Genomic DNA, 12691 nt, shown 5'->3' on the forward strand with positions numbered 1-12691 from the left:
TTACAAGTCAGGGTGGGAGGCATCCACATTAAGTTTGGAGAATTTGTTGCTTGATACAAGGAAGAATGTCAGTGGATAAAGATTCAGAGACACACAATAATATTAGATCAGGGACCAAATGGGACAGAGATCACAAGCCAGATAGGACTTTTTGAAAAGAAAGTTATTGAAAAAATATAAAGGTAGATATGCAGTTTTTGTACAAGTTATTTTGCCATGCATATTTAGTTAAGCATAAATGCCAATAGCTAACATACAGTTTTTGTCGTTATGATTAAATGAGGTCATGACCTTACAAGTAAGGTTCAAAGAATAAGATTCTCTACATCTTTAGTACCTATAGAGGGCAAAATCTGCATATGACCAAGACCCTTACATAAATCTACATAGTATTTGCATAGGACTCATATACACCCTCCAATAAACCTTAAATCATGTCACAATACCAGAGATCCCAAATGCAGTGTAAATGAAGGTAGTGTGTATGCTGTACTGTTTGGGGAATAGTGACTAAGAACATGTCTATATGTACCCACTATGGCTGTGTTTTTCTTTTCCAGATAGTGTTCATGTGCAGCTGATTGAGTCTGTCGGCAGAGGGGCCATGGATGTGGAGGCTGACTGTGTGTGTAGAGGAGGGGCAGTGTGTACTCTGATTATTTGAAATTCAAATATCCTGGTTGGGGAGATTAAAAGGCAAAGGCACCGCAGAATTTTCTAGACCTGTACAACCAGCAGCACACCGAGGCTTAGTTTTGGAAACATAGAAGAATATAAAGTGTGTTTTCTAAGAGTGGCTTGGGCTCCTCACAGCACTGCCTGGCCCCATCCCTATTTGTGTTTTGCCTCAAACATAGCAAAGGTTTTGGCCACACAGCTGTGACCTCCAACAGACACTGTTTCTGTTCCTTCCCTGAGCTTTATACCAAGTGAAAGAAGTTCGCCCATTTAGAAATGTGTCAAGAAGTAACTAACATACTCAAAGAGTTAACCTCGACTCCAGAGAATCTTTTCCGGCAAAAGATGAAGACTCAAACTGGCACACTGGTCATTATCAAAAGTAAATTCTTAGAAAATACCACCCATCTAACAAAATAGACATCAGGAAAACCTGCAAAGCTCTGTCCAAGGCTCTGGCAGTCATTACTCTTTTCATTAATCATCAGGGGTAAGCGCATCATGGCTGTAGAGTATGCTAGTGAGATTCTCCCTGTGGAACACTGTTCTAGCATCTTTACAGCTCAAGTGAAAGCCACTTTTTACTTTCTTTCTTAATTACTTCTTAGAATCCATCCACAGTTTCTGAGTGAGCGGATGTTTTGGCTCCACCAGTTTCAACTCTGAATACATTCTGACCTGCTGTGCTTGTTAAGAGCCGGCAGTCATCGTGCCAGATGGCCTTGACTAATCTTATGTTGTTCCAAATCTACCTATTTATAACTCCTGTGGAATCTTGGAACTAGTCCGTGTGTGAAAGATCAACCTAAAGTAATTGAATAAAAAACTTGTCAAAGCTGCAGGTTATTAATGCAAATGGCACCTAAAGTGGGATTTTCTACATGCTGGAAATCAATTAGTGAAAAAAATCCAGAAACTGTCCGGGAAGACTCTAGGATGGGCAGCATCTCCTAAAGAGAAAACAATGCAAGGATGAGCCTGCGAGATAAAGACGGCATCCTGCTTCAGACAGGGAGATTTGCAATGCTGCAATCCCAAATTACTCTCTATTGTTTTCCATAGAGTAAGTGTAACAGGAATATAAATTATCAGTCTTTCATTCAGCATATAATAACTTAGCAGCAATACATACATACATACATACATACATACATACATACATACATACATGTGAAAATGTCCTAAAAAAAAGCCCAAATGATAAGAATCCATGAGTCATTTCTACAGAGAACAAACCATTGGCAGAGTTCAGCTTTTGTTACCAGAAATACTGAACTTAATAGAAATATCAGCCCATACATAAAGACACATGTAGGAAAAGTTGTAACCCAGCAGGACTTTTTAGAAACCAAAGCAATCAATAAATAAAATATTTATTGCAAAAAATCTTACAAGAAGCATAATGGATTCTAATGAAAATTAAAGTGGAAAATATTGAGAACGGGTCAGATAGTGTGCAGAGAGCACAAATTAAGAATTAAAGTGGCTTAATGGAATTTGTTCTGGAATATGCCATTTTAATGAAAAGTGAATGATTTTGTTGTAGAGTTGGGTAAGTTTAGCCCAAATGTTTACCTTTGTAGCATCCTAGGTGTTTAGTCATGCTCACAATGATGTGCCCAGAGGGAAGAGGGAAGAGAGATAGAGAGGGAGTCTAGAGTAGCTTCCAGGGTTTTCCCTGGCTAGATCCCCTCTACACACACACACACACACACACACACACACACACACACACACACGCACGCACGCACGCACGCACACGAGCGCGCGAACGTCCCAAAGAGATGCCACTCTCCCATCATTAATTCTAGCCATCGCGGCAGACATCTTTCCAGGAAGTCCTCTACTCTTTCTTTCTCTTCCATATGAACATTACTACTTCTTTTTCAAATATAACTGTTATCATTCCATCATTCTACTCAGAAACATTTGACATCAGCTTCTGACCTTGGCAGGTTGACTGGAGCCAGACTAGACCCCTCAGCAGAAAAGTGATACACTGCTTCTGAGGTGCGTCCAAACATCTGTCACTGCGCAGCTCTAGTCTGTGAAGGAGTGGATGTTCATGAAGGCAGTTGCACTTCATCCCCATGAGGGACAGGTTGTCCCTGTCCCCAAGAGGCAGAGCTAAGTGTGCATCTCAGTCATGGTAACCATAGGGAGTCAGAGAGCAGAGTGGGAAACTGCCGACCCTGGGAAAAACTGCTGGGCCGGTCCTGGGGAGGTGGCAGATTGTCAAATGGAGGTCCCTGCCTTCTGTCGCAAGCTTCCCTGAAGATCTATGTCCAAAGGCTGAGATTCAAACACTCTGGATGAGACCTGCTGAGGTCTGGCATGGTGACCCTCTGAGAAGGTTGAAGCTCCAGCCTAGTGTAAGTAACTGAACAGGCTTGCAGATGAACCACAAAGGAACTCTCATCGTCAAAGTCAGGACCAGGGGAGGAAGAGATGTTTGAGGTTAGGAGCACTCTGCGCTCTTGCAGAGGACCCAGGTTTGATTCCCAGGATCCACATGGTGGTTGACAACCACCTGTAACTGCAGTTCTAAGAGCTCTGAAGCCCTCTTTCTGGCCTTTGCTGGCAGAAAGCACACATGCGCATGGTACACAGACGTACACGAAGGCAAAACACTCATACAAATAAAATAAAAATAAGGCTTCTTTTAAGTCAAGACTGTACACACTCTAGATTAGAGGAACCACCAGACACAACCTGACAAAACCTAAATTAAACTTTAACAAAAATAGGAGGGTGATTCTTAAGTTAATACCTGACAGAGCAAACCTCAGGTATCTTTTCTCTTACTTATTTGGTTAGTTGGTGTGTGTGTGTGTGTGTGTACATATATGTGTGTATGAAGGCGTGTGTGTGTGTGTGTGCGCGCATGCGTGCATGCCTGTGTGCATGCGTGCACACAATGGAGATCAGAAGACATGACAACCTGAAGAGGTCAATTCTTTCCTTCTACCTTATAGGTTCCATGGGAACCAAACTCAGGTCTTTGGGCTTGAAGACCAGTGACTTTATCCTCTGAGCCATCTTGACCATCCTGATGCTCTATTTTTTAAGCTTTGCTTCAGACACTTTCCTGTGCACACACTCACACTTATAACCACACAGTAACCACTGCCACCACAACTTCCATTTTCTACAAGTGCTTCCAAAGTTCTTTGAGCACTTTCTGTTTCTCTGATGTTTCCTCCTGCACATTTTGTCTCAATAAGGAGTCTCTGCTTCGTAGACCCCATCCTCTAGGTCCTCTTTTTGTTTTCAGGACTGCATACTCTAGTTGTTTCTATTTTACTGGCCCTTTAACAAATTAACACATAATTAAGGTAGTGTCAGTGTGGCATGCCCAATTCTGTAGAAGTCCAGATAATGGATACTGATTCCTCTTCCCTTATCTCACAAGGCTAAACCCAAGGTCCCACTAGCTGGTTCTTATCTACAAGTTCCTGGGGAGAATTCTGTGCTGGTCAGATGTTGCAAGAATTAAGTCTTTGTATGTGCAGGGTTGAGGGTCCCTTCTCTTCCTGGCTCTCAGCTGGGATCCTCTCTTGACACCAGGCAGTCCCCACCTATGTACTCCCACACCCTGTGTCCCCCTTCAGGTGGTCTTCAAACCCACAGCAGGAGATGGAGTTCTCCTCATGTTTGGAATTTCCAATTTCTCCTTCCAGCTTATCTTCTCTGCTGAGAATGTCTAGCTGTTAAGGGTCTATGCGATTAGAGGCCCACCCCAGTAATCCAGGGAAATCCTCCTATCATCAGGTCTATAAACTTCTCCCATCTGTCAGCTTCCCCCTTCCATGCAATGAAACATGTTTACAGTTCCAAAGACTAAGCATGGGTGCCTCCTTAGGGAGCCATTCTGTCTGCCACACATAATATCCACGACTTTCTGACACCATTAAACAGAGCTGCCTGCTGGTCCTCTCCATCTGCAGCATGGCTTTGCAGGCTGGGCCCACAGGAGGTGCTAGACACCCACTGGCTCCCTGGTATTGGGAGAGGAGGGTATTTTTGCCTAAGAAAAGCATGAAACAAATTGACCTTCTATTTTCACTTGAAAGGAAACGTTACTTCCAATCACATTCAGCCTGGGACCTAGATTTTTTTTTCAGCAATTAATATTAGTCTCTTCTTCTTGTGGTGGTGGGAGAAAGAAACACGACAGTTTCTCAAGGATCCGATGACTGAAATGTAATGAAAAAGCAAAGGAGTTCAGCAATCGCTGACCAAGTACACACGTAATTTCTCCTTTTAACCAAGACAGTTCACCTAATATTTACTAGATAACTTCTTTTAGGGGACCCTGAGCCTGGCATGAGCTCCCAAGATAATCTGGTTATATAGAATTTACACATCTATAGTCTTCATCATTCAGAAGTCAGCCTTCTTGAGCTCTGGAGTTAAAACTACTCAGTGTCTTGGCATATAAAGCAAGGACTCTGTTGTGTTTGTAGAGCCTACAAGGAGGCTGATACAGTTTCCCAGTAAAGTGAGGAATAAAAGCTTTAACTAATTGAATCCTGACCAGCATAGAATTTAGTCTACCCTTATGGACGCCCAGAGTTATTCTTGAGTTACAATATCATACCTGAAAATACAGATTGGCCATATTTAATGTCTTGATGAATATCAGGAAACATAATTTTGGATACTTTCATAAGTATTCAGAGGCAAGTGCAACGGGAAGATGCAGCCATGCATCGGTTTATTTCAGTCTTTCTTTGGTTCTTTATAAGCTGGCTTGTGTAAAGTCAATGCGAACATGTGGTTTACTGTCCACTTTTCCTGCTTTGTCTCTGTGTTTTGCTTTGTTTTGTTCCTTTAGAATTGAAATGGTGTGGGAAAACGCCAGCTGTGTTCTGCTCTAAAGTACAGCTGTGGCTCAGTTTATGCACATGTGAGATTTAATCTTGTGTTGTTGATAAGTAGCATCTATTTATCTTTAAGCAAGTATGAGTTCAGTAGTGTGTACACAAACCTGGGATTATTAAATGTTTCTGTGTGTGTGAGAATAGCTCAGGGTTTGTTTGTTTGTTTGTTTGTTTGTTTGTTTGTTTTTTCCTTTGCCTCAGCTGCCTGTCTCATCTGACCAACGTTGGGGGGATATAATTGCTATTTACCTTCTGTGGAAGCCAAAGGTACTTGAGCCACATTCCTGTTCCTTCTCCCCTGCTCCACCTCCCCAGCTGATGTGCCTCATAGGGTCATAGCCTGCTTGCAAAGTCTCCACAACATCTTCTGGGTTCTTCCTATCTAAACATCCACAGCCTCACCCAGTATCAGAAGTCAGCATGCCTCAAAGCTGAGGAATTGCAAAGCCAGAGGCACACTTGCCCAGTTGATGCCTGTTCTGTGCATTAGATCGCCTCCCCAGGGGACAATTCCATGATCTCCTTCCCACTTCTGAAACGCCCTGCTCTTCCTTTGCTTCTCAATCCAAATCCAAGTCCTTTACCTTGGAGCACCAAGCTAGGACCTCAGACTGCTTCCTGGGCCATGCTCACAACCTACCAGAAGCTGACATAAGCTTGAACAAACACTTACTTTCTGATCTCATTCCCTTACAAAGGCAGAAGGCAGATGCCTGTGCAATCTTCTATCAGTTGGATTTCTCTTAGGAACCAGCAGCTAAACTAGGTTAGACTACAGACACAATTCTCGATGTCACCATCAGTGCTGTGTTTACACTAACTTTATGAAAACAGAAAAATTTAAACACATGTCCTAGTAGAAAGGACAGTTAATGAACCTAATTCTAATACCCCTTATTGGTTATTTGGAAGGAAAATCTGACACATCAGGGCATGTCACCTAAGTGTAATACTCTGTCTGTCTAATGCCAAAGATCTAAAAATCATAACTATAGTACCACCATCAAATCTAAATAAATCCCTTGATGTTGTCAGTGATGTATTATACAGATGTAAATACAGACGCACACAGGAGAGAATCTGAGTGTAATGTTCGAATCGAGCATCAGACTTTTTATGCAGAGGACAATAAGGAAGTAGGGTGACAAATTCGCAAGGTACAGTTGAGGTAACCAGAATCTTACATAAAACAGAGGAATGCAAACACAAAAGTTCTAACGGGAACCACCTGGGATAGAATTCATTGATAACAGCTGGGATCAANAAGGGCTCCACCTAAGATTCACTAATCTTAGAAGCCAGGGCCAAGGGCTTCGCGCCCTTGCCATAGTTCCTATTTTAGACTATTGTATAGTCCACCTTCCCCTTAGGCCATTGTAAATACATGTGTATGGGTGTAACTCTGCTATAGTTCTAAGTATCTATTCTGGTTTCTCCTTTGGTCTGAAACTTCCTTCTTCCTTAGTGATGGTAAATTCCTGTGTAAGGGAGTGACTTAGCTTTTACAATCTTACTGAATTCCAAGCCCTTGATCTTGGTCAAGGACATTCTAGGACTGTTGGAACACTGGCGGAAGGCTTTAGCTATGTCAGAATTCAATCTTAAAAGGCCCTTATAATAGGAAAATACTGAAAGAGAGCACGTGGATCCATACACTAGACTAACGCAAGAATGAAATGCGGGAATGAAAACTTAATGTATGGGTAGAGAACGCTAGACTCCAGGAGGAGAGCTTCCTTGAAACTCTTTTGCCTCATGAGTGACTTTTAAGCCTTTCACTTGTCCAGCTGACTCATGGAGAGCATAGCAGTTGATTACTTTTCAGGACCAATAGGAAGAAGTCATACTCTTTAGGACAGGATAGTTTCGTGATGTTAATGGAGTTAGGAAAGGCCAGAAAAAGAAGTTCAAGTTGGGGGAAAAGGAATTAGTAATGCTTTCTAAAATACTGGCTGTAAATGGCTCTTCGAGAAGATGAATTAAACCCATGGAAGTGTTTTATTTGACTATTTCAATAATTCATGCAAGAAGCAAGAGGCATTTAGTGTATGTTTTTGGCTGATGTAGTTCTAAATGCCAGGGATACATCAGTGAATGACACAAACAGAAAGGCTGCTCCCAGGGAGTTAACATCCTTCTTTCTGTGTCATCTGAATTGAGAAGGTGGACCACCCACCCTTAGGAGTTTTCCATTCTTCCTTCTCAATGCTTAGCTCTACACTTTAGGCAAGTGTTCCACCATGGGGCTGTGTCCCAGCCTCTTCACTCCTTTTTGTTAGTTGCTGAAAAACTGTTTTGCAGAAGGTATGTCTTCCCCAGCAGAGCCACAAGCTCACACCTTGTTTTTCAGTCTGACACCCACCTCCACCCCCACCCCAAGATTCACAACCCCCACAGCATCTGAGTTTGAGGCACTTCCTTATAGAGCTAGCTGTCATATTTTGGCCTCTATTGATCCAATGACTAAATACTGACGATGTTCATTATTGATCATCCACATTTGGGGTGGGGGTAAATTATTTTTATATTCAGAATATGATATTTAAATACTAATTTACACAAGGTAAAGCACAAGGTAGTAATTTAGCAAGGGTCAATAGGATATGTAGTACCCCTGAGTTTGGGATCTTTTATCGAGAAAGACCTATGAGCCTCCCCAGAGCCATGCAATAACAACTGTATTCACTACAATGATGAGGGAGGGAACACAGATAGAAAACATTATAGAAACATACAGGAAGTAGACACATTCTTGATGGCCACAAAGAGATGGCTGTTGAATAGTCTCATACTATATGTAAAGGTTTGTTTTTAATAAATTGAAGCTTGCTTGAGAGTGGGCTGCTGATATCTTTGGCAGTTGTGTTCTGCAGCTGTACCAAACCGTCATGATTTCCAGAAGGCATCACAAACAACTTGTACATCTCCTTTATCTCAGCTAATTATAAGTTATACATCAGCAAAATCTAAGCACAATGTCATACTGTTTTCTTTACATCACTGATGTCACAGGCGTCAAATTCATAATCCAAAAAGGCAAGAGACCATCTCAAATATTGTGAGATTTTTCTGTATGACAACAAATCCCATTAGAGATGTTCTTCACACAGAGCTACTTCCATTTCAGTTTTCAGCAAATCTCAAGGGTGCTCACAGCAGAAGGGATGGCAGCACTTCTGGGCTGATGGAAATCTGAAGTCATAAGCTCCCATCATCTCAAGGTGAAGTACTTCTTGAAGCATTCATGGAATCTGGGGGTAGCGGGCGGGTTGAAGACAGTCCAGGGTACAGTCTCAAAGCTATACTCTCCTGGTGGCCTCAGGAAGTCAGGAACAGGCTCCTCTTCCTTTTAACTAAACAAAAATATTGACTGGTACGACACCGGTCACCCCTCATCCACCTTCCCTGGAGAATCAAGCTGAACATCATCCTTCCCCAGAAATACTCTATATACTTCAAAACAGTTGTTTTCAGTGACTTCATGATGTTAACCTCTGAACATAATGACTCAGATTGATGTTCCAGTTATATGTGAGTCTTACCTCTTGAACCATTTAGCACAATCTGACCTCCTTTCAAAGTTTACCTAGAAATACAAATTCTCCCTTTCAGTACATCCCTGTTCATCTTCTGAAGGTCTGCTTCAATTTCTACATGTTCTGCCTTAAAATAGGAAATGAAATCTGTTCCACATATTGTAAGCATGGCTTGGGGAATGTTTGAATAACACAGACATAAACTTATACTAAACAGGACATTTTGCAATTTAACCAAAAGTATGTGTTCTCCCTTTTTAGCAACATGATACCCACTTTTTTGATGGCACGGACAAGCATGTGGAACCTCCTTCTCCATGTTACCAAATTTACTGCATTTCTGTGTCTCCACACCCTACATAACAAATGTCCACCTTTTCTTCTTCAGTTTACTATGGTTGACCTAGAACATGCTTTCTTTACAGTGGCCACAAAATGTGCCTTTGCTCTATTCTTTCTATGAAACTAGGGCAATCTGTGGAAACCCAAATCTGACTATGTCTTTCCTCTGTTTAAAATTAGTTCATTGTTCCATATGCAAACTTCTCCACGTAGCATTCGAGACTCTCTGAGACATGGCCTATTTACATCTCAAGCTCATCTTCCAATCCACCTCAGACTGAGCCATCTGCAATGACAGCCTGTTTGGTGCTCCAAAGCCCCTCTGGGAGCTTAACACCCAGTCCTTTCAGCACCCTCTTCTGGAAACTTCTACACCCTTTTTGTCTTCACCCCCATACTGCTTTAGCTAGTGCTCTCCAACCTAGGGCAATGATGAAAGCTCACTATGAAGCAAGAGCCCCCATGGTCCCTGTACCTTTCTATTTTATGTAGGTTCCAACATCAGGACTTTGTGATTTTCCTATGGGGCTGTACATTCTGCCACCAGGCACCTTCCACACAGGACCAACATCCTAAGTGGATACAAGAACAAAGAAACATCAGAGAGATTAAGTTCTGGGCTTTTAAAGTCTTGACAACTTACAGCATTTACAGACTTGGACTCCCCATGTCTTTCAGAAATAAGAAGGCTTTCTGGGAGCCTGGTCTGCATTCCATGATCTCTGAAATCCTAGCTTGCCTCTATACAATAGAAAGCACTCTGCTCTTCCTCCCATGGAAGGTCTCAGCATTCAGCTTTCAGAATCAAATAGGAAAAACTCACCTTTCTCAGCCCTAGTATCATCCTCTCCCACTCTAACTTCTTATTCCCTAATTAGCTTCATTTTAGGGTGATTAATAGTTATGATAGCCACTTCTCCTTTGAGACATTCCTATTGTCACCTAGGAGACACTGGTCCAAGATTAATATCCCACCACCACAAAAAAAAAAAAAAGAGAGAAGACAGAAAGTGAGAGAGAGAAGGAAGGAAGGAAGGAAGGAAGGAAGGAAGGAAGGAAGGAAGGAAGGAAGGAAAACTATGTCAGATGAGTAAATTCAAACACTGAACAAAACTTCAATAGTGGATCAGGAGAAAATCAGACCTGTAGCCTTGCAGGGGTTTCCAGCTAGAATTAATAGAGATCAGCCATGCGTGCTGTGCCTTTGGCCAGGAAGCTCCGAGATCAGATGTCTCAATGAGAAGTCACATGAGCTCAGAATGCAGAGGCTTGCTTTCTGCAGGAACAAACCTTAGTTGACCTAGATCCCACCGTACATGCCTAAAAGCTGGCTGGCTTATTCCACTTTCGAATTATTTGTGTTTCTAAGGAGCCTTTTTTTACTCTTTGTCACAGGTTTTAGAAAATCTCATCTTCTGTGTTGTCACCAGGATCTCTCTCTGGACTCCTCTTAGCTCCTGAATTCTTGTCATCTGCATGGAGAATTCAGATGGGACACACAGAACACAGCATAAGAGACAGGCTGTGTAGAGAGCAGTGAAATGCACTCATGGACAGTGGCTAAAGAGACAGCTGTCTCCTCCATTTCAGGTAGGATTTATACCATTTTAAACAACTCTAGAGCAGGCAGCTTTTCCTGAGGGAGCATTTTCGTGTGTAGGTGATTGACAGTCCTGATTTGATTAGCTCATACAGGTGGGATCAACCATGTGTGTGTGTGTGGTTATTTGTGTTTGTTTTTGTTTTTCTTTATCAGAAAACCACCAGAAAAGATTACCACCAGTAATCTTGTGAGGTTTGGGGTTCCTGGAGCCAGGTTAGATAAACATCTGCTGCTGGTCTTCCAGGCAGCTCAGGATGTCATGTCCCCTCCGGGGGCCAGAGATATGACTCAGTAATTAAGGTTTCATAGTTCTAGTCACTGGTCTCCAAGTTGTTGATTCTGTAGGAAACGTCTACTCCCGTGTCCCTCAGGTCTGTTACTCAATAACTAGCTACCTAACAAAGTGTTGTTGAAGGTCATCATGACTTAGTTTTCCAAGGAGAGGTGGCATGTGCTTTACTGTTTCACCTTGGTGGAAAAGACATGATCCTGGTGATCAGAACACCTGTCCCCAACACCAGCAGCAAGAATGAGCACTGTTGCCCTTTGGATATTCCAGCTTCCTCTAAAGGCACTTACTGCTTGGCTGCCCCAAGATTTCAAGTACATGGGTTTCCTTTCTATCCTAGAAGACAGTGAAGCTAGGTAATCCCTAATTAAAGGGCCTCCATGTGCACTATTGTTCTCTCTGAAACACATTCCCATGACAACACACACACACACACACACACACCTTGTAACACTCTGACCTTCAAGCACCTCTAGGTCTCCTTCTGATCATTGTCCACCATGTTCTGTTATTAGTCAACTTTCTACTGCTGACACAAATACCTAGAGTCAATAACTGATCAAGAGGAAAATAGTTTATTTTGACTCATAGTTTGAGTTTATGGCTGTTTGGGTCCATTGAGGGGGGAATCTATAAAAGGGACAAGTACCATAGCAGGGGGCACAGGATGATTCAAAGCTGCTCCCACTCCAAGGCTTCTGAGAATCAAAGAAAAAGGAGGAAGAGGAAGGGGCTTGGATCTGACATCCCTTTATTCTTGATGACCTCCATTAAGTCTCAAGCCTTAAGGGTTCTACCACTGCCCAATAGAGCCCCAGGCTGGCAATCAAACATTTAACACATGGCCTTCAAAAGGAAATCCAGACCCAAATTGCAGGACTAAGCAAGATCAGACCTCTACTTGGAAAGTCTTCACTGTGGGTCTGAAGAGGCAGCTCAGTGATTACCAGCATGTATTACTATTGCAGGGGACCCAAGTTCAGTTCCATGAATCCACATCAGACGCGGGACAAACCATATATCTATACATTCTTTTTTTTTTTTCATTTTTAAAAATTAGGTATTTTCTTCATTTACATTTCCAATGCTATCCCAAAAGTCCTCCATACCCTCGCCCCCTACCCCCCTACCCCCCTATCCACCCACTCCACTTCTTGGCCCTGGTGTTCCCCTGTACTGAAGCATATAAAGTTTGCAAGACCAATGGGCCTCTCTTTCCACTGATGGCTGACTAGGCCATCTTCTGATACATATGCAGCTAGAGACACGAGCTCCAGGGGATACTAATATGGCTAGTTCATATTGTTGTTCCACCTATAGGGTTGCAGATCCCTTTAGCTCCTTGGGTACTTTCTCTAGC

The 12691-nt window shown here is 42.4% G+C and overlaps 2 long non-coding RNA genes across 2 annotated transcripts in view; one reads left to right on the forward strand and one right to left on the reverse strand.

Annotated features, from left to right (window-relative positions):
• Positions 1-7205: 7205 nt before the first annotated feature.
• LOC110306493 lies at positions 7206-10665 on the reverse strand. Its single transcript, XR_002379293.2, has 3 exons — positions 10583-10665; positions 9915-10011; positions 7206-8914 (listed from the first exon to the last, which is right to left on the reverse strand). It is a non-coding gene; the product is annotated as an uncharacterized LOC110306493 (long non-coding RNA).
• Positions 10666-10728: 63 nt separating this feature from the next.
• Positions 10729-12691, forward strand: part of LOC115032765 — a 54337-nt gene continuing 52374 nt past the window's right edge. The window contains exon 1 of the long non-coding RNA XR_003838385.1: positions 10729-11029. This is a non-coding gene — a long non-coding RNA (uncharacterized LOC115032765). The remainder of the gene's footprint in view (positions 11030-12691) is intronic.

The sequence above is a fragment of the Mus caroli genome, chromosome 12 (assembly GCF_900094665.2).
Source record: "Mus caroli chromosome 12, CAROLI_EIJ_v1.1, whole genome shotgun sequence".
NCBI classification, from domain to species: Eukaryota; Metazoa; Chordata; class Mammalia; order Rodentia; family Muridae; genus Mus; species Mus caroli.